This window comes from Halichondria panicea, chromosome 1 (assembly GCF_963675165.1).
Source record: "Halichondria panicea chromosome 1, odHalPani1.1, whole genome shotgun sequence".
Classification (NCBI taxonomy): Eukaryota; Metazoa; Porifera; class Demospongiae; order Suberitida; family Halichondriidae; genus Halichondria; species Halichondria panicea.
In genome coordinates this window covers 1642802-1663415 of record NC_087377.1, presented here as the reverse complement: position 1 = coordinate 1663415, position 20614 = coordinate 1642802, and the positions used below count along the sequence as shown (strand labels likewise).

The window sequence follows — 20614 nt, the reverse complement described above, 5'->3', positions numbered from 1 at the left end:
GGGGGTTAGGGCTCGTCATGGTCATAACAGACTTCCTGGTCCTCCTCAAGCTCTCTGACAGTGTGCTCAAGCTCGCTGACAGTGTCAAGGAGTCCAATCAGCTCCATTTGGATTCAAAAGTTTTGAAAAATAACCCTTTCCTTGCCATTCGTGAAATCTGGAACAGGAGCGTCTTTAGGTCGATCAATTAGTGTGGATCCGGCCTCACCACGCCTCCAAGTCATTCTATTAGTCTAGATCCGGCTAGCAATTCTAGCTGGGACTCCCAGTTCTAGCTCCTTTTGTTTAGCGTGTCAGAGACTGGGAGAAGATGATTGGCACTCCCTGGCTCCTTTGGATGTACAGCTGTCCAGATCCCTAGAACATACCCTCCATTCTGACGAGTTATCAGTGCATAGGGTGCTTACTAGATTCTTGCCAGCCAGTACAGTTCAAGCTACACACAGCACCGCTCAACTATTCTCTACCCCATTATCTAGCTAAATCTGGTCCAACTAGACAGCAGACACAGCTAGTTAATTCAGTAAAGCCAGGGGTAGCCCTACTTCTACGGTTGTTCAGTACCCACGGTAACAATTCCTCTGGGCTGGGCTAACTAGTTGAGCCACGCCTCCCAATTCTCAAGGCTAGGTACATGTCTCTGTCTAGCTGCTTCTTCAGCTTCTTGCTCAGTTTTGTGGCTTAGAGAAAGGCCAGCTACTCAGGGGGAAGAGTCCAGATGAAAGTCTGGCAGCCAGGTGACGTCCAAACGGTCAGTTATTCTTTCCACCAACTTTTTAATCTAGTCTAGTCCTGCTTGCACTGCTACTACTACTGCTACTCTTCCTACTACTACTGCTGCTACTCTTCCTAGCTAGTCAAAGGTTTCTTTTTTTTTTTTTTATAACTACATATGCACAAAGAGACATCAAAGCTTACATCAAAGGACACAGATTTTTAGCCTACTTGACTGATAAGGCGGTTACCTAGACTACAGTTTGTTTGTCAGGGAGGAGCTCACATACAACTTCATCTAATTCATCATAACGATTCCTTACCCATTGTTGTAATTTCTACAACAGATTGCCAAGGAAAGAGCTATCTCAACAACACAAGTCTCTCCTGTCATAAAGAGCTACCACGAGTACAGCATCCTGTACAGAAAGGTGTGTGGATCTACCAGCCATTATATTCTGCACCTAGTATCAATCATCTCTATAAAAATTAATAATGCCATTTATTTTCCTCGTACAGTTATCGGTGGTCAGCTATCCAGCGCTGAACAGCATATTGACCAGCGACTACTAACACTCAGTCTAGAACCAGACATTGAGCTCAGGGGAAAGGTAATTTAATGAAATAATTATACGAGGCATTATATTTCAGAAGCGATTGGCAATAATTTGAGATTGTCGAATTACAATTCTAAAGAATGCATTTTGTAGCTCTTTGAAAGACCTATCAAATGGTGTGTTTAGATTAGTGATTGCTTTAATCTATAATGTCAGCAATTTCCCCCGGCCCTCTCCCCTAGGTTGGTTGCAGGAACATGAAGCGTCTCATGCTGTACATGAGTGACAGTCTACCAATGTACACTCTGGACTGGCCCTGGGTAGACTACAACAAGTAAGCTATCATAGGCTATAATTATTAGCTGCAGCATTGGAAGATGTAATTATATGTCATGCACAACATGCAGGTACATGTATCTGCCTAAAATGTTCCCAAGTTCTGGCTATTTTTAATATTTAATTTCCTGACAAATTTGCTTTTGATAGACTAACGTGCGACTCTAGATGAGTATTTATGTCCAGAGGTGGTTTGTACCAACCACCACCACCGACCAGTATGGGCACATCCCTGTACATGCACTTGAACACTTATTACACACCCACTCCACCCACACACCCACACACAGGTTCATTGTACCCGCCATGAGTAGAGTATCATTTCTCAATCGTACGCTAACTCACGACCAAAAATGTCACGTATATATTCTTCAGAATACTACAAGTTCATGGACCCCCTGGAGAGATTGGTGTCGACTTATAGATGGGTTATGACAAGCTGTTCCCAGACAAAATAAAGATGGCTATTTTAGAAAGGTATGGATTGACTAATATACTGAGTGCGTGTGCATACTTATACTGTATAATTATTGTGTAGTTGATTACTTAAAATTATGTTGTCTCTGTACACACACACACACGCCCACTCATAGGTACGGCACTAATGAGCTCCGAGTGTGGAGGCGTGTCATTACAGTACGTGACTACAACATCTCCGTAACTTTCCCAGAGTTTTGTCGCTATGTAACTGAAACCAAATCCTCTGAAATGAACGAACATTTCCTACCCTCAAAATGGATATTTGTCATCCTTGTCTAATTGCTATGCAGAAATTATTCTCAAGATTCCGCTCAACTTATAAAGAAATTTAAGGCCGACCCGAAGTTTTATCGTGATGAATTCGCTACACGGACCTCACGAGAGGACCAGCCAGAAACTGTTACAATATTACCGGCAGCTCACTATTAGAGAGAAGGTGAAGCTATACTCGGCCGACTGTATGATGAGCTATTATTTTATTACACCGTCTATCCTAGTGAGAGGAACTCACACCAACTAATACTAGGCTTTGACTGGACTCCTCCAATAATATAGTAGCTGCATGTGCATATCTTATTTCACACAAAAGAACCACAGTAGGTGTACCTACCTCGATCCAATTAGATGCGAATAATTTTTCACCTCCAAAAAAAAGCAACCTAGCTCTGGCAGAGGTCTTAAAAGTGTCACTTTAAATTGAGGTCTTATGGTAACTGTATTTAGACCAAGCACGACCAAACACAGTATATATTACTCTTGTCTGCCTTATAAATGTGTTTGGAACGTCAGTGTTTTTAGATCCGTGATTTATTTCAGGCCCAAATTGTCCATAGCGTGGGCTATAATAATTATTATAATTATTATAAATGGGTGCATGTACTTTTCAGAGTTTTATAGCTAAATTTGAGGTTGTACTACGAACATCCGATTTCAAAGAGTTGGGATACCGTCCCTCGCAAGGTAAAGGAAGCATGCACCTGGTCAATATTTAGTCAATACCTTTTGAAAATTGATAATTTACTTATTTCTATACACATTACACCCTCCTCCTACATTGTTTGCATGGTAACCTCTCTCTCTCTTTCTCTCTCTCTCAGGTGAACTAAAGAGAAGTCGCAGTTAACAAGATAGCCAGCTGCTGGGATGTCACGAGGGAACGAGAAATCAGTTCTCTAAAGTCCATAGTCTTGAACATTTGAAACCATCAACTATTAGTCTTGTAACAGTTGTGTATCACATGCACCCTCTCTTGCTAAATATTATTTAGCAGCAATGTTATTGAAAATAAACTTGGGAGTCAAACATTATACCTACTCCTCCTTCCAGGAGTTCGCTTGTACAGAAGTGGGATCCTTGAGGCCAACAGCTAGCTGCCTAAGCTATATTTAACATGAGAAACAGTCCATGTGTGCAAAAACAAAAAGGGGGGTGGGGCTCACTATTTCTGCACATGCGTAGATCTGATTGCACAACCTGCTTGTGGGGATGAAGAAACTCACCAGAGGAAAATGGTGTCTTTCCAACCATCCAAGCAACTGGTAAGTGGATTGCTGTGTATAATATGACAATCCTATAGTTGTGTATATATATGTAACTAGTAAGCGCAAGCATGAGTTTTGCTGTTAGGTCATTGTCACAATAATAATTATTATACATAATTCTGCAGTCTGTACAGCTAACAATTATTGCCTGTTTTGCTGTTTTGCAGATGTCTCAACTCTTAGTGACAACACAAACCAGCGAGCGAGAGTGATGTCACTGACTGGCTGCATAATGGAGGCACTACACTAGTGAGGACTTTATTCAGTATAATTATTATTAAATTGTATAGACTATAATTATACAGTGTATTCAGCAACCATGCATGCTATTGTTGTTCTGCAGATGTCTTCACATTTCAACTCTAAGTGACAACTTGGTTTTAAAACTTCCTTGTGACCTTCTAGCGCTAGCATGCACACGTCGAGTGCTTTTCAGAGTGGTTTTCTGAACATGCCATGCATGCAGTGACAGTGATCGATAGCCTCCTTTACAAGGCCTCAACAAGGCGGCCTGGAATCGAGGCTAAGTGATCGAGTGATGATCTGAACAGTGCAGTATAAATTATGTTGGAAGCAAGTTCTCAAATAGACAAGTGAGGGAAAATAAAATTATAGCCAATATTTAGCTAACAATTATTGTGGTTTTGCAGCTGATGTCTTCAATCTTTCAACTCTACACGAACCGTGCAGCGAGAGTGTCACTGACTGCTGCAGGCTTGCATGTGAGCACTATAATTATGGTGATGGACTGAACAGTGCAGCATGTTGGAAGCAAACACACAATTAGACAAGTGAGGAACATAATAATTATTATTAAGTATAAGTGACTATCCTTTTTTTCTCTCCCAGGCCTTCCAGCTGCAAGGGTGTACAAGACCCCCCTGCATGAGAATCCTAATCCAGTTACCTCATGCAGCCCCCCCCCCCCTACAACATCCCATCTGGTGAGCATCAGGGTGTCATACAGGATTTTGAAGTAGAGGGGGGAAATGAGAAAAGTAACCAGAAAATGTTGCTAAAAAAAGGTCAACTGTTATTTCAATACCCAGCTATGGACACTCAGTCATAATTGAAAGGGGGGGGGATATCCCCCCTTTCCCCCTGTATGACACCCTGAGCATAGTATTGCTAAGTGCATGTATGGGGAATATATTACTGGTTACACTCTATCTTCCAGTATACATGTAAAAAACTATATAAAACTATCTAAAGTACCTTGCCCCGACGCTGAGGAGACAGTTTCTCTCCGGCTTAGCTCTAGCCTCGATCCCAGGCCGCACTTCCCGCTAGGGAAGTGGGTCTGGTATCGACTGCTTGCGCATGCGCTAATATCCCCCCGGTATCTGGGGGCTTTGGATAACATCGTTTATGCTCAGTAAAACTATGACATCACAACGAAAGGAAGTGGATTGAAGGAAGTAGATAGAAAGTTCGATTGAAGGTTTCTAGCCCATCGGATAGCATTCTCTGATAGCTACCCTTAGCCTGCTATGTTAACAAAAGACTCACAGCCTGCAACAGTGTGGATGACGATCGTCTGAAAGGAGTGACGGCTGATAAGAGCCTATATGGACAGGCCACGCCCATTTAACACTAACTTTGGTGAAAGTCTACTATACTACTGCTACTGATTCTATCAGAAGAAAATAGCAGTACAACAAACCTACACAGCTCTGTTTCTAGCTAGCTAGCTATATAGCTCTGTGTATGACTTTTAGAATATTTTCTCTGATGTATCCAGTATTATAGAAATATTTACGGGTAAAAAATCCAATATTATAGTATTATAGAAATATTTACGGGGAAAAAATCCAATAATTTGGCGCATGCGCAAGCAGTCGATAGCAGGCCTTCTTTCAAAGGCCGATGAAGGAGGCTAGCTTAGCTCCAGACATTCAGTCTGTGTGACTAGTAGTATACAGCTCACAAACCTAGTATAGGAATTGCTTACAATATCAAGGGTATCTGGTGCAGAGAGGCTTGCTGGTACAGAGAGGATATCTGGTGCAGAGAGGATAGCTGGTACAGAGAGGCTTGCAGTCCTCTATTCTCTAGCTACAGTTGTTACCCAGTCCTGACCCCATGCCTTGAGTTGTGAGAAGTAGGTAGTGTCTTATGTCTTGTGGTTTACCAACTGTTTTGCCTCAGTCACACACTTGTGAGTTTTGTGCACAGTGGGAAATGTATAGAGTGACTTGCAACAGAGTGCATGCCACAGCAAAACCACTATTAGATTGTTAGATATGACTTGTAGTGTTAGTTGAACCATAGATTGAAGAGTTATAGAGGAATAGGAAACGTTGGTATCTCGAGTAGCATCCGCGCTACGCTGCGGTTTAATTGAGGCCATCACAACAATATCTATTTCTACACCCAGTGCATAATAAACTACAATTAAGTAACTGTGCATGCTTAGTCCGTGCAACTCACTTATATTTCAAGGTCTATACCTATTGTATAGTAGTCATAACCAGCACGCTTACACGTTACATGTTCCAATAGCTCTAAAACAGCCTTGGGAACATAATTATAACTTTATTGGAAAGTGGACTAGACTTTCACTTGCAAAAGAAGAGTACCATGTAGTATATCATTAGGGCCAAACCAAACCTGTGATAGCAGTGTTGAGCTTATAGTATATGTACATGTATCTGCATGAAGAATGCTTGCAAGAACACATTTGTGGAGCAATAATTAGTTTAACTGGCTTGTACTATGTTTAGAACTGTACACTATGTTTAGCTACTTCCTGTTATGCTTCTTCAATGAATATGCTTATAACTGCAGTTTGCCGTCACTGTTGCTATAGCTATGCAATGAATTTGCTATCTTTTTAAAAAGCGATGGCTGATTCAAGCAAGCAATTGTGAAGGCTGTGTTTCTGCATCTTTATAGAAGGCGGCACTTCAAGAAAGTACACTGGTGCTACTTGTCTGCAAAGAGTATACCCGAAAATATCATTCCACAAGCCTACTGTACTGGCCCAGTGCAGTGCAGTCTCTTTAGTCTGAGAAACACTTGGCAGTCTGGACCCTTCTTACTGCTCCTGGTCCCATGCAGCAATGTAATAAGCAGGTTGTGACAACCAATGTTGAAAGTTGAAAAAAAGCAACACAAACAAACCAGTATCGTTCGGTTCACGGAGTTCTTCCAAATTTGCCTCCTTTTTGGAACTATTCATCGCTCGAACTTGGCTCTTTTTATGTTGACTAAAATCAGTTCTAGCTGTACATGTAAGTTTGACCACAAGCCACGGTATATGGCTGTTATACACTAGGGTATAACTGCCATATATCGTGGCTTGTGGTCAGACAGCTTGTATAAGTAGTATAAACTACAACTGAAGCCTTTGATCTTTGGTGCAACCATAGTACAATGGCCATTATACAGAGGTGGCCTTTATAGGGGCTGTTTTATTTATACACAAGAGTGCTCTTGCTTGGTGCAAGTTTAGGTTTAAGAAATAATTATCTATTGTGGTTTTGCTGTTAGGAAATTCTCTGTTGCACAATGGCTACCTTGTTAACAGCATTGAACATGCATGTGTTCTTATCACTTTGATTCCCACTGACTGACACATGCATAACACACCTGCAGACTGAATTACTGCTGCATGCGTGCAAGTCCCGTTTTTACGATATCAAAGGATCAAGATCTGTGACAGAAATCAGAATGAAACTCAAGTCTGGTATCTTCCATTGTCTGAGCTCTGTGATAATTATAAGGTGAAACAAATTAAAACAGATACTACACTTTGCCCATACCTAATTTATAATAATGCTAATTATTGATTTCAATGAGGTAACACATAAAGTGGGCAAAGTGTAGGACTGTATTATTATATCTCTATTGGAATACCTAAGGGAGAATGTTTTCATGAAATTAAGAATTGGCGGACTAGTTTAAAAAGCTTGAAATGTTTGGAGGAGAAGCATTTAGAGGAGAAGCAATTTTATTTTTGCTCATTTTGCTCTGAAGCAGAGGTACAAGTGTAAGTCAGTGCTCTTGTACTAGCTTCAATCTGTGTGTGGCCTTCTCTTGAGGAGGTAAACGCACAGCTGACCTCAAGACTCCTGGTTGTACTTACATTGAAAGTGTTTTCACAGTTTTGCATTGGTGCCATCTGAGCTTAACAGGTGTGTGTATCTCTACTTCTGAGCAAAAGTCTTACTACCATATAATTATAGTGGGTAAATTTTCGGGAGATTCGTTTAACTGAATGGGAAATGGTGATTTTCGCAAGTATAAATTTTGTTAGTATGCGTTACAGTAAGCATACCTACGTTTTCGTGGGGGAAATTTATAGTATAGTATACATGACAACGTTGTTTTCAATTGATAAATAGGTTACAAAAATTGGCGCGGCAATTGCATATGCCATGGATTTTGATTGCTGTCTTGATTTTAATGTGTTTGCTATCTACTGAGGTTGATTAAAGCCTGCCTGTTGTCTCATCATTATCCCTTCTATGTATGCCAACAAGGGTATCCTTCAAATCCTAACTACCATAACTGGTTTTATATTCTCCTATCCATGTGTTTTCTGGTGCTTTAAAGCTTACATTTTGTCCATTAACTATACGGTTGCAAGAGTGTTGCAATACTTAAGCAGCGGATATTATTAACATTTTGGCAGTACCGGGTCTAAGCTGGTGTCCCATGGACTCTGTCGCCGTAGAGGTCGAGGGTCACATGACTGTGGTTAGGTTTTGGGGGAGTCCTGAGAGAGGGGCCCCCGTGGTTAACGATAGGCACGTAAATGTTTGGGAGGCCCTCATGCATTCAGTCCCCTCCCGGTAATCACATTGTCAGATGGAAATAGTATTGTTTTTGTGTCTGGTGGTAACGTACGCATTTAGAAGAGATGGATCGTACCTCCCTTTTATAACGAGGGAGGCCATAAATTTGTTGCTTCTTATATATATGTGGTAACAGACTCGGGGGGTGGGAGGCTCGAAAATTAAGCAGCAGTCAGTAGATCCTCGTGAGGCAGTTTTGTAAGCAGCTGTATTTGCACGTGTAGGCAGGCATGCGTGGTGTTTATTTAGTGTTGCTATAATTGCGAATATAATTATAGCAAAGAACCTCTGATGTATATATAGCGCCATACAAACCATAATAATCTTTCAGTGTATTCTGTCCATGTCAATGTGGTCATGCCGTGACACACACTCCAGTCTTAACTTACGTTTTGTCCATTAATTACAATTTTTTGGCCCTTTCGGCCGAAACTTGATTTTCGAATGTGAGGCTTATCCTGAAGACTGCAATAAATGTATTGTAATCTTATAATTATATTGAATGCTCCCAAGTTGACAATTTCAAGGAAGTTACTTCAGGGACATGTTATTGATGAGCCTTTTTGTGTGTATTATTTTGAGTGAGTCTGAGAGATCATGCGGGTACTATAAGCCCTCGTCACTCTCTGCCCTGGTATTTCTTTACTCTGTACAATAGAGAAGTATAGCACATTGTCAAGTTAATTGGTCGAACCACCATCCTTAATAATGATTCACGCTAGTTGCTCCAAAACAATGGAGGGCCTCCCTGATGTCTCCTTTGCTCACCGCAGCAGGGATGCCGCCCAAATACACCTTGCATTGTTTTGATAGTGTCTGTGAGGGAATTAAATGACCAGAATAATTAGCATGCAAGCTAGCTAGAAGGTACATTGTACCATCTCAGAGTTGCAACAATCATGTATATTATGACTATTCAGTATTATAATGTAACTGGAGGTTCTTCCAATTGTTACAGCCACGGACAGAATACTGATTACTATGCCGACACCTTGATTATGGGAGACTCCCGAGGCACACAGGCCTTCTTTGTTTGAGACTCCTGAGAGCTGAATTAAGATTTAGTATTGCTTCGGCTAATTTGTCTATTTTTAAATTATAGCAAAGATCCTTTGATGTATAATATATAGCGCCAAACAAATCGATTATAATTATACAAGCCATAATAATCTTTCATTGTAAAACATCCTATAGTTAATATGGTCCAGTGACACAGGAGACACTCGCTAGTTTGTTGAATTCAACAGTTATAATCCGAGCGCCCAGTACTTACACTTGCCAATAATGTAGCCAAAGTGACACAATTAATTGATTTGCTTTTATTGCCCTTTCGGCTGAAACGTGATTTCGAATGTGACAAAAGCGAATCCTGCAAGCAATACATTGCTACTTATTTTATATGAATGGATGCATGCATGGTACTAACCCCTCGCCGTTCTCCCTCCTGGTATTTCCACACCTTGTATGTACAACAGAGAAGTATAGCACAGTCAAGTTAATTGGTCGAACCACCATCCTTAATAATGACTCATGCTGGTGGCTCCAAAGCAATGGAGGGCCTCCCTGATGTCTCCTTTGCTCTTTGCTAAATAGACTTGACACCATTTGTTTGACGCTGTCTGTGAGGGACTTAAATAATTTGCATGCAAGCTAGCTAAGTTTAATAGAAGGTACATTGTATCTCTATACAATCAAACAATTAAAAGGTGGAAGAGCACGACTTACGGCCGCCGGGGCACACTGGGGGTTGTAGGAGTTGCCATTCTATCACAGTTGTTCAAATTGGCAACCAACCACACAAACAAGTCACCTAACTTTTACTGTAAAATGTAAAATACATGGTCTTGTGCATGCGCATCGAGGCATATAAAATGTCAAGAATACAATGTATACAAGTGATTTGGAGTGTTGGGTCAAGGTTTAATTAATTAATGTTCTTCTCTGTGTTGCTGATCGTTGTCGTTGGGTTGTTGTGGTGGTGGTCGTATGTCTGTACAATAAAAAAAATCAACGATAATTGTCAACATACAACTATTGAAACAATTGTTTTTTGTGAACTGTTTTTCACTGTAATTGTAATTATGGTGTCAGTTTTGACTGTCACGCTAGATCCTGCACAAGGACCTGCTTCACCCTCCCCTCCGACACCGCCATATCTAACAACACATGTAAAAAAGAGCAGTCTGGCCAGTACCGCCTAGCTACTAGGGGGTAAGCCCTGAAGGTAGTACTTTTTAGGGTTAGCATAAGGTACTGCTTTTGAGCATAATAATTTGGAATTTGACAAATTAAACAATGTATATACATGCAAGTGATTTTGTTCAATACTCAAGTGGTCGGTCCTTTAATCAATCAATGTTCGATCTTGCTGTGGTGCCGGTGGTGGTCGTATGTCTGTACTAAAAAAAATCAACAATAATTGTCAACATACAACTATAGTTAATCTTTAGCTCACAACCCTTATTCTATACCAAGAGTTTAGGAAGATAAACTGTGAAATCTTATTTTCGCGTGTTTTGCTATTATTCTGTGAATTAGAGTAAAATGCAAATTGTGTATAATTATAATTGGAAAAATGCTCATTAAAGCTATTTTACCATTATGCAACACCCATGCACATTAATATATACTCGCTGATATGTCCGAGGATGTTCCCCCATGATTGGTGGCCGCTGTCTGTAAAGGAGATGACGTCAATGACACATAATTATTTAAGTGAAGTTATAATGTATAATTATGTGCGGCTCCCAAGACCCTTTTTTGTGTGAGACTCCCATATGGCGTCTCAGTTTCAGCCGCGTCCAATCAGAGTGCCTGGATGGAGCCGCCACTTGCCTCGAAGTCATGTTACTTTCAGTCAATGTGTAATTGGCAAATCCATTCATACAGAATATTCATATACACGAACTATTAATAATAGCACTGCCTCGGGTTAATTAAGACCTACGTTCAATACAAACAGCTACTTTATTGATTTGAACCATTTTGTCCATTAAAACGTTAATTTTTTTTATTGTCGATACTTGATTGTCAAACGGGACAAAGGCGAATCCTGCATGGAGACGGTTTATTTATATAAACCTTTTTAGGCAAAGATCTTCCTGTGGGCAAGGAAATTAATATCTTTACTGACTTCAAACCCTCACTATGTGTTTCTGCTATGGCCTTAAATCCAAACTTGGATCACAGAATAATTATGGGTAAAAAAAAAAGAAATGTCAGTGACAATTTGTACTGTCACTAACTTATACACGCAATCATTCTTCTGTTCACTCTGGCTCTGATAAATAACTTGCGATGAGTTGAAACCTTGCGGTAAGAACGAATCAATTGGAACCAGATTATCTTGAGAAAATCTTGAACTAAAAGAATGGTAATGTGCATGTCTTTTATATACATTTCTCCAGGGACCAATCAGAATGCACAGCACAAGATGAAAAAACACCAGTCCTTAAAATTAATGTTAGGGTTCCAATGTCTATGTCTCTTTTCTCGCTCTGGCTGAGAAACAAATCTATACATGCGAGTTAGTTCGTGTGGACATTGTCCTTGAGGTATTTCTCTTTTAGCTCTTTTAGAAACCTTACAGTGGACAATTCGTATTTTCTCGCTTGTAGCCCCTTTCCTGAGCTGGCTCTATAGCACGGCTTTCCTCAGCTGACTCTATAGCACGGCTTGTTCTTCCAGTCCTTCATTATAATAGCCGTTGAGAGCAACTTTAACATTAATAACTATAATAGTATGATCTTTATAAGATGCTTAACATTCAGTCCACACTTCAACAGTACTCCCTGGATCACTCCCTTGGAGTCTTTGCCCCCGATCATGGTGTACGTCTTGCCACTCCCACTCTGCTCATAGGCAAATAAGCACACGTTGTACCCGTCCACCGCCGACTGAATTAGATTCTGCAAGAGAGGTAAAGTACGGCACAGTATTACATGCCAAAACAAATTTCTTTAACAGAAGTAATTTAGGTCAAAACCCGTGTCAGAGTTCATGAACTCTATAGACCACCCCCTTACTCTTGGCACAACAGCTGCATGAATGTGTATGCACGGATTGAAAGCTTATAGAAAGAGACCTTTCAAATGGTACCATCAGTGTGCCGTTAGTGTGACAGTAGTGTGACGGTAGTGTGACATCATTAATTTTGTGAATTATAAATAGATAGCTTTCCCTTACCCTTACCTTTAACAACTAATCTTAATTAATGTTGAAGATAAAATTATATATTATATTCAAGATCATGACCGTGGATATCACCTTCTTTTATGTATTTGTATTATTGTTAGTTCTTCTTCAAGTTGAGAAAAGTTTGATAAAAATGCTCTTCTGTTTCGTGGTCTTGGTGCGCTCGTGCTCGTCATAATTATGTCTGATCTTTGTGATGGGCGTGTCTAGAGAGGGTTCATCATTTACATTCCGACTGTCTGCATGGGGAAGATGTTTTCAGAGCCTGGAGGTTCAAAGAAGGATAGCCAGACTAGAGGAAGGGTGTTCCAGCCCCGTCCCCTCCCTACTCCCCTACACACACACACTGTATACTCACTCATCATCGAGTCCTTCAATTAAACCTTGTTTGACTGGTTCAAATATGTGTCTGGGGGTGAGGAAATATCTAGGCTTGAATACTGTAATGTATAATACAAGTGATTTAGATTTATTGGTTTCATTGCTGTTGTCTCCTTCTTTGACTCTTTGTGTACCTTGCTATTCTCTTGGTTGATAGTATAATATACGCTTTGTGTATACAGCATGATGCACTGGGTATAGCTAGGAGTTGCCATTCTGTCACAGTTGTTCAAACATCCAGTGACGTAACTTTTACTGTTGTTTGCAACATTAACTTTGGGAACTGAATTGAATTGAGTTTATCCACTGAGGAAAGGGTCACACAGAGGCAATATTGCCTTACAAAGGTGCTCCCCATTACACAAATAAATAAACAAACCAAGACCATCGTAAACTCCATACGTACATAATTATAAGATTTCAACTCTCGCTGATTGTATCTCCTAAAACTTTAAATTTATTTTTTTCAAAAGCTACACGCATCATGCCAACACCTGTAGACTGTGAAATATAGTGTAATATTAGTTACACATGTCGTTACTAGGTGAGCTCCCGACACTTACTGCAAACATGGCTGAACCTGCATTTGGAGCCGTATTTGCAATCCCCGCCGTACGTATTGTATTTAATGCAGATTATCGGACCGTGCACATTTCGATTATTGCTATTCTTTCACAACACTCTCCGGTGTGTGTGTGCTAAATTCGTTCTCAACCGTGTGTACCTTCTTTGTCTTTATGAAATACAGCTCCGGGAGCCAGAAGGCCAAGAAAATGATTTTGTTAATGGGGAGGATTGTAATCATATAGAGAAATAATAATTACAGCAAGAATGTTATGAGACTAATTTTATTATTTGATTCAGACATGCATCTTGATTATGTATGGCTAGTAGAAGGCAGGAGATCTGTACATTGTAATGTGTTAGTGTACAGATTGGCAAACACTGAAGCGCAGTTAAAAACTCGATTGATTTGGATTTTATCGGGCTAATGTAACAAATAATGCGCTACACGTAAAAGTTTATGTTTATATCTTACCATCACTCAAGAGTAATTGAAGGAAATGATCGTCTTTATGTTCAGGATATATGCTTGGGCCTTGTTGTCCCTGTGGCGCAATTGGTCCTGGTGGACCTTGTAGACCTTGTGCCCCTGGCAGACCCTGCGCCCCTTGTAGGCCCTGTACCCCTGGCAGACCCTGCGCCCCAGGTGGACCGGCCGGAGGAGTTGCCATGCCAGGAACTTGACGTTTAAGGGATTGGCGCGGAGGGAGCCTGCAGAAATATAATGGGGCATTAAGCAACCTTGAACGTGCATTATACCTTGCACAGTACTGTATAGCGAGAAAATGGGTGCACATTTTTGTTATTTGGCTCAAGTTTCTTCAGCAGAAAACTTTGTGCAATGCCATGCAGGAAACCACATCCACCATTAGCTTTGCATGTGAAATGCCAATGTGTGGGAGTTTATCACAGTTTTAATATTCGCATTAACTGTTTCGCCCTCGAAAAACGAAAAATATTTGCACACAAAAACTTCCCGCTATACGGTATAATTACATTATATTTATTAGGCTTTTTTAATACAATTAGCATGATGCTAGCTTACGGTGGTCGTTCTGGACATGCTTCATGTATCGCGAGGCCTCTGTAGCACAATGATCCTTATTATTCCAGACTGGGACATTTTCTCCCTTGTAAGAGAATGGCATCTGTGTATAGGAAGAAATTATAATTATGTCAGCTACAAAACAACTTAATTATGACTAGTCTTGTTTTTTCACTTTAGAAAAAAATATGATTAGTGAAATTTGCTTTATTAGCAAGCAAGAGTAACAATTATATCGTACGATATCGTGACAGCTATTAATACCATAACAAAAATTCCTTCCTATTTCCTGTCCTAATTTTGGCAGGTACATTGTAACGTGTTAGTGTAGAGATTGGCAAACACTGAAGCGCAGTTAAAAACTGAATATTGATTTGTATTTTTATTGAGCTTACATAACAAATAATGCGCTACACGTGAAAGTTTATCTCTTTCCTTGGCAATCTGTTGTAGAAATTACAACAATGGGTAAGGAATCGTTATGATGAATTAGATGAAGTTGTATGTGAGCTCCTCCCTGACAAACAAACTGTAGTCTAGGTAACCGCCTTATCAGTCAAGTAGGCTAAAAATCTGTGTCCTTTGATGTAAGCTTTGATGTCTCTTTGTGCATATGTAGTTATAAAAAAAAAAAAAAAAAAAAAGAAACCTTTGACTAGCTAGGAAGAGTAGCAGCAGTAGTAGTAGCAGTGCAAGCAGGACTAGACTAGATTAAAAAGTTGGTGGAAAGAATAACTGACCGTTTGGACGTCACCTGGCTGCCAGACTTTCATCTGGACTCTTCCCCCTGAGTAGCTGGCCTTTCTCTAAGCCACAAAACTGAGCAAGAAGCTGAAGAAGCAGCTAGACAGAGACATGTACCTAGCCTTGAGAATTGGGAGGCGTGGCTCAACTAGTTAGCCCAGCCCAGAGGAATTGTTACCGTGGGTACTGAACAACCGTAGAAGTAGGGCTACCCCTGGCTTTACTGAATTAACTAGCTGTGTCTGCTGTCTAGTTGGACCAGATTTAGCTAGATAATGGGGTAGAGAATAGTTGAGCGGTGCTGTGTGTAGCTTGAACTGTACTGGCTGGCAAGAATCTAGTAAGCACCCTATGCACTGATAACTCGTCAGAATGGAGGGTATGTTCTAGGGATCTGGACAGCTGTACATCCAAAGGAGCCAGGGAGTGCCAATCATCTTCTCCCAGTCTCTGACACGCTAAACAAAAGGAGCTAGAACTGGGAGTCCCAGCTAGAATTGCTAGCCGGATCTAGACTAATAGAATGACATGGAGGCGTGGTGAGGCCGGATCCACACTAATTGATCGACCTAAAGACGCTCCTGTTCCAGATTTCACGAATGGCAAGGAAAGGGTTATGTTCATATCTTCCATCACTCAAGAGGAATTGAAGGAAATGATCGTCTTTATGTTCAGGATATTATACAGTGCTTGGGCCTTGTTGTCCCTGTGCCCCTGGTGGACCTATTGCATCTAGAGGAATGGGACCAATGGGAGGAATAATAGGGAATACTCGATTCCTATTCCACCGACAGAAACTTAAGTCCCGCAGTTGCCAGGCCAGGAACTTGACGTTGAGTGGATTAGGGCGAAGGCTGCCTGCATGAGTTGAACACTTCACTAGCAATGTCATATTTACTCAATCCTCAAGAGTGTATCCATCGAAATTCGAACCTTTGAGTATAGCTTTGAAGGTAGTACAATAATTATAATTTTGATAATCTTCACAAGAGCTTTGTAAGTTGCAGCCTCCGAGTTACTTGCCTGCATAAATTCTTCCACCCTGTGCATGACGCGACTCTTTTAAACTGTCTAGAGGAGATTGCCTGTAGCTGAAGCGTATAATTATAACGATGTCATGCATGACAGAGCCATATTATAGTTCTCTGCCACAGGGACAAGCACTCAGCTATCTGTGCTGTTTAAAAACTGACTTGTTCAGCAGGAGTGAGTCCCCGTGAACATTTCCAGGTTGTCGAAATGAGCGGCCAAGTACAAACTCTTTTGTGACACGAGTACAGTGATAATTTATAATTGTACTGTCAGAAATGTGTTGAGCTGCATGCTTGCATATAGCACAGCGGGCAGTAAATATAAACGGACCAATCACACGCTCACATTATTGTATGTATATGCATGCTCACTTCATTCAATATTTCTTCAAGCTCTCAGATCATGTGGATGAAGCAAAAAGACTACTTATACCTTGTTGAGATGGGTAGTGAATTCATTATTATCCTATAATTATTAATTTTTTTCTATTATAATTTTGTTCTTTTCTATGACATCGTAGCATGCTCTTATATGACGTACAAGTGTTGTATACCTCAGCGTCCCCCTCTTCGTCTAATAACGCTATATGTGACACACTTTTTTCTTCTTCAAGTCTATAAGCTTTTCGTTGTGAACTTAAGATTACCTGGGCTCCCTGTTGCAAGTAACATTGAGGAGGACATAACAGTATACCTCGGTAGTTCCAGTTCTTGTCATGAATTATAGGACACTCACCACGGCACAATCTTGTGAGTTAGTGCTCCTTTCCTGGTTTGAATATTTGTACCGCATGTCCTGCGGAAAAATTAAGGTGCTTGTTCACATGCGCTTCTTTCTATTACAGCAGCTTCTAATTATCTTGGAACAGTCTCATCGTTTGCACCTGTTATTAATAGAACATATTTTCACATAAAGAATAACATGAACACGTTATGATGAGCAATACATTTGGTAATAAGACGACTGTTATATCTGCTCTCTCAATTGTTCATTGGTCAGTCTTCTTCTTTGAAGTCAGACCCTGTATACAAAACACATAAAGCAAGTTCATAGTAAGTTTCACGAATTTTGCCTTCCATGACAGATATTATAATGTTTAATTTCCGTCCAGAATAAGTTCGATGATCTTTAGATCAGCCCGTTCATTCCAGGAGAACTCCGTCTGTATGGAATAAAATACAAGCTGCATCATAGCGACACAATTTCGTCCGCATGCACATGATATAAATAACTTAGACTGCATGCTAAGTTTAATTTCGCCTCTTACGATTACGGGAGCTCTGATTGCAATATTAGCTAGCTGGCTAGAGCTCACCTTCAAAGAAGTGCGGCCTAGGATCGAGGCTACCTAGAGGTATGCTAATAGCAATGCCAGTAGTTTCATTACTATCAGTGGCTTACCCACAAAATGGTAGTAAGTGTTCTTCAGCATTCTTGAAAAGAAGCGGAAGTACCGAGGCGTTGGTATGTCCTATATATAGATGTTATTTACAGCCCAGCGTAACTATTATAGCTAGCTAGCTGCATAAGTATAGTATAAGTCAGTAACACTTACGAGATTCTTGTGTTTGAGTCCTTTCTGGGTGGAGGGCAGCAGAAGTGATACCTCGGTGGAGATGAATAAGATAGTGTTTTCCGACGTTCTTCTTTTTACTTTGCAACACACGATGACTTCCCACAATATTTTTTATTGAGGACAACAATTACTGCATGTGCAACACACAATGACTTGCTAATGACAAAACACACAATGGACTACACACAATGACTTCCCACACTTTATTTTTACTTTATGTTTTCCGATTCAATAGTTTCTAAAACCTCCGTGCATTTGGAGACTCTGCAACATCTTGGTTTTAAAATTGCCATAGTTAGTGAAGCAGGTTGGTAGCACTAGTGACAAGGCACACGTAGAGAAGGTCGGGAACTATGCACTGTCATCAAAGGAAAGGCTCGGTTGTATCCCAGAGGAGGGATAGACGAAATGCCCCGGTGAAAAAAGTCAAGACATTACCCAGTGTTGTCACTCCATTATCACCTGCAAAGTGATGTAGCTATTCTGAAATAATAAACAACACGAAAATTAGGCGAGAGAATCAACACATCAACTGCCCACGCAGCACCGCCTGCAGTTATCTACAACGTGACATGAAGCTATCAATACAAAAATTCATGTATTTGCATGCCAAAGAGAGTCGATCATGATCGCTGTTTGAAGAATGTCAAAAATGTAACATGCATAGCTATTACTAACAGTTCTGTGTGAGCCAGTACCTTAATTGTTACTTTTATAAACACTACTATTTATTTTACTAAGCGATTTGTAATTAACGCTAAATTAAAACCGCGCTAATTTTCCTTGTGTTATTCACAATATCTGTTTAGAGTAAACTATGCCATTGTACTCTTGATCACAATTATTGCAAAAAGCATTTTAAAATATTTTTTTCTTCTCTTTTTTCAATATTATATTATTGAGTATCTGTTATTGATCTCGTAGCATGTGTAATCTGAAGGTGATCCTGGTGTCACGGATGCTGCCACTTTGGAACTTGGAGTGCTAGCCCTTTTTCATCTAATATCTGACTCTGAATTAACTTCTATTCAACCTTGAAACTATTTGCTACAAATCTGCCACCTAAAACTGTGTTTACTGGTCCATCGTATGTCGGTACAACTAAGGTGGTTTGCTCTGTCGAGGTTGTCAGCTAGTTCCCTGTGTCCAAGCTCACAAAGGAACGTGCATGGTGGACAACTAACTGTTTCATAATTTATACACAACAGTGTTGGTCTCCGGTGTATATTTCACCTCCTGGTTGGTGTCTGGTGTATCGTTCACCTGGTCCGTCTCTCTCTCCTGGTTGGTGCATGTCCGGTGTATCGTTCACCTGGTCCGTCTCCCCCTCCTGGTTGGTGTCCGGTGTATCGTTCACCTGGTCCGTCTCCCCCTCCTGGTTGTTTATTCTCTTTTTATCGCTCAGCTTGGCTGGCTTTTTTATCTATTATGGTCAAGCTTGTCCATAAATAATCGTTAAAACACCGCCACCTGGCCTCTGAAATGAGTTAGTTATATTAGCAACCTCTTGTTGGTAACCGACTCCGATCCCAACGTAACTTTCCTGCCAAGTGGAGACTTTCCATGCCACTTTTACATGCAACAAGTGCATGCATGTGCAAAATGATGTTACGTAGCAAATTTTTATGTTACATGGCAAATTTTATAAAGCTCTATATACTCAATAACGAGACACAGTATAAATGGTGCTATAATATTTGACAGATGCACGACAGAATTTTTCATGCATGCATGGTCGATAATTTCCCACTCTCTGTGATTCTGCCTGAATGCAGCAAACTTAATGCATCATGATAATTATTATGATTGTGTGTATAATAATTATTAGTATAATTATAACTTTATGTTAGAGAGTTATGAGCACTGAAACTGGGTGTTCTCCGAATAACGCCTTGTGGAGTACTTACATGCCAATATGATCAGACTCTTATTTTTGGAATACAAATTACATTCACCTACTATGACGGTCAACGTGTGCGTGTATAGCAACGGCAATTGAGATAAGGCCGACAGCCACACAGACATTATTCATTTTGTTGCATTTCATCTGTCAACAAACCGGACCAAATGAACTTCATCATAATGGACAGAAGCAAGAGATCGCGTTCCAGGGACAGAAGCAAGAGATCCCATTCTAGAGACAGGGACAGAAGCAAGAGATCGCGTTTCAGAGACAGAAGCAAAAGATAAATATTCAGGATAAATATTGTGGAAGTAAGTGTTCATAATTACTATGGTGACCAAATGTCTCCTGTCTTATTGTTGTAAAAAAGAACAAAGTCCTAGCCTAGCCAGGAGGGCTGCGCATACTAGCCATGGGCTGTGACCTAATGTCTCCTGCCTTATTGTTGACAAAGTTCTAGCCTAGCCAGGAGGGTCACCAATTAATAACTCATTAACTTGATAATCAATGTACATGCACACTAAAAGCTAACTATAGTCCTAATCTGTCTTAGTATTGTCTTAATTTACTTTGTCTTGTATTTGCTGGAAACTTCTTTCTGTGAACACTCCTTCTTTTTGATGATCTTTGAGGAAAGCACGGGCTCTGTCTGCGCTGGGTGCTTTGGACAGATCTTCTGGCTTGAAGTATAGTCTTTAATGAGTTCAGCTTCGGTATCTGTATACTTTCTTCTTTTTGTGGGAGGTTG

General features: G+C 40.4%; 2 long non-coding RNA genes across 4 annotated transcripts; both read left to right on the top strand.

The window, feature by feature from the left end:
- The first annotated feature begins 1045 nt into the window (after nt 1-1045).
- LOC135333350 (uncharacterized) lies at nt 1046-3379 on the top strand. 3 transcript variants are annotated; one of them, XR_010393832.1, is made up of 6 exons: nt 1046-1145; nt 1234-1325; nt 1514-1605; nt 1898-2084; nt 2201-2523; nt 3185-3379. It is a non-coding gene; the product is annotated as an uncharacterized LOC135333350 (long non-coding RNA). The 3 variants fall into 3 exon arrangements; XR_010393830.1 differs by having other exon boundaries at nt 2201-3379; XR_010393833.1 differs by lacking the exons at nt 1046-1145; nt 1234-1325 and adding an exon at nt 1413-1447 and having other exon boundaries at nt 2201-3379.
- Nucleotides 3380-6436: 3057 nt separating this feature from the next.
- Nucleotides 6437-10618, top strand: LOC135333953 (uncharacterized). Its single transcript, XR_010394145.1, has 3 exons — nt 6437-6861; nt 7226-7353; nt 9386-10618. It is a non-coding gene; the product is annotated as an uncharacterized LOC135333953 (long non-coding RNA).
- The last annotated feature ends 9996 nt before the right edge of the window (nt 10619-20614 follow it).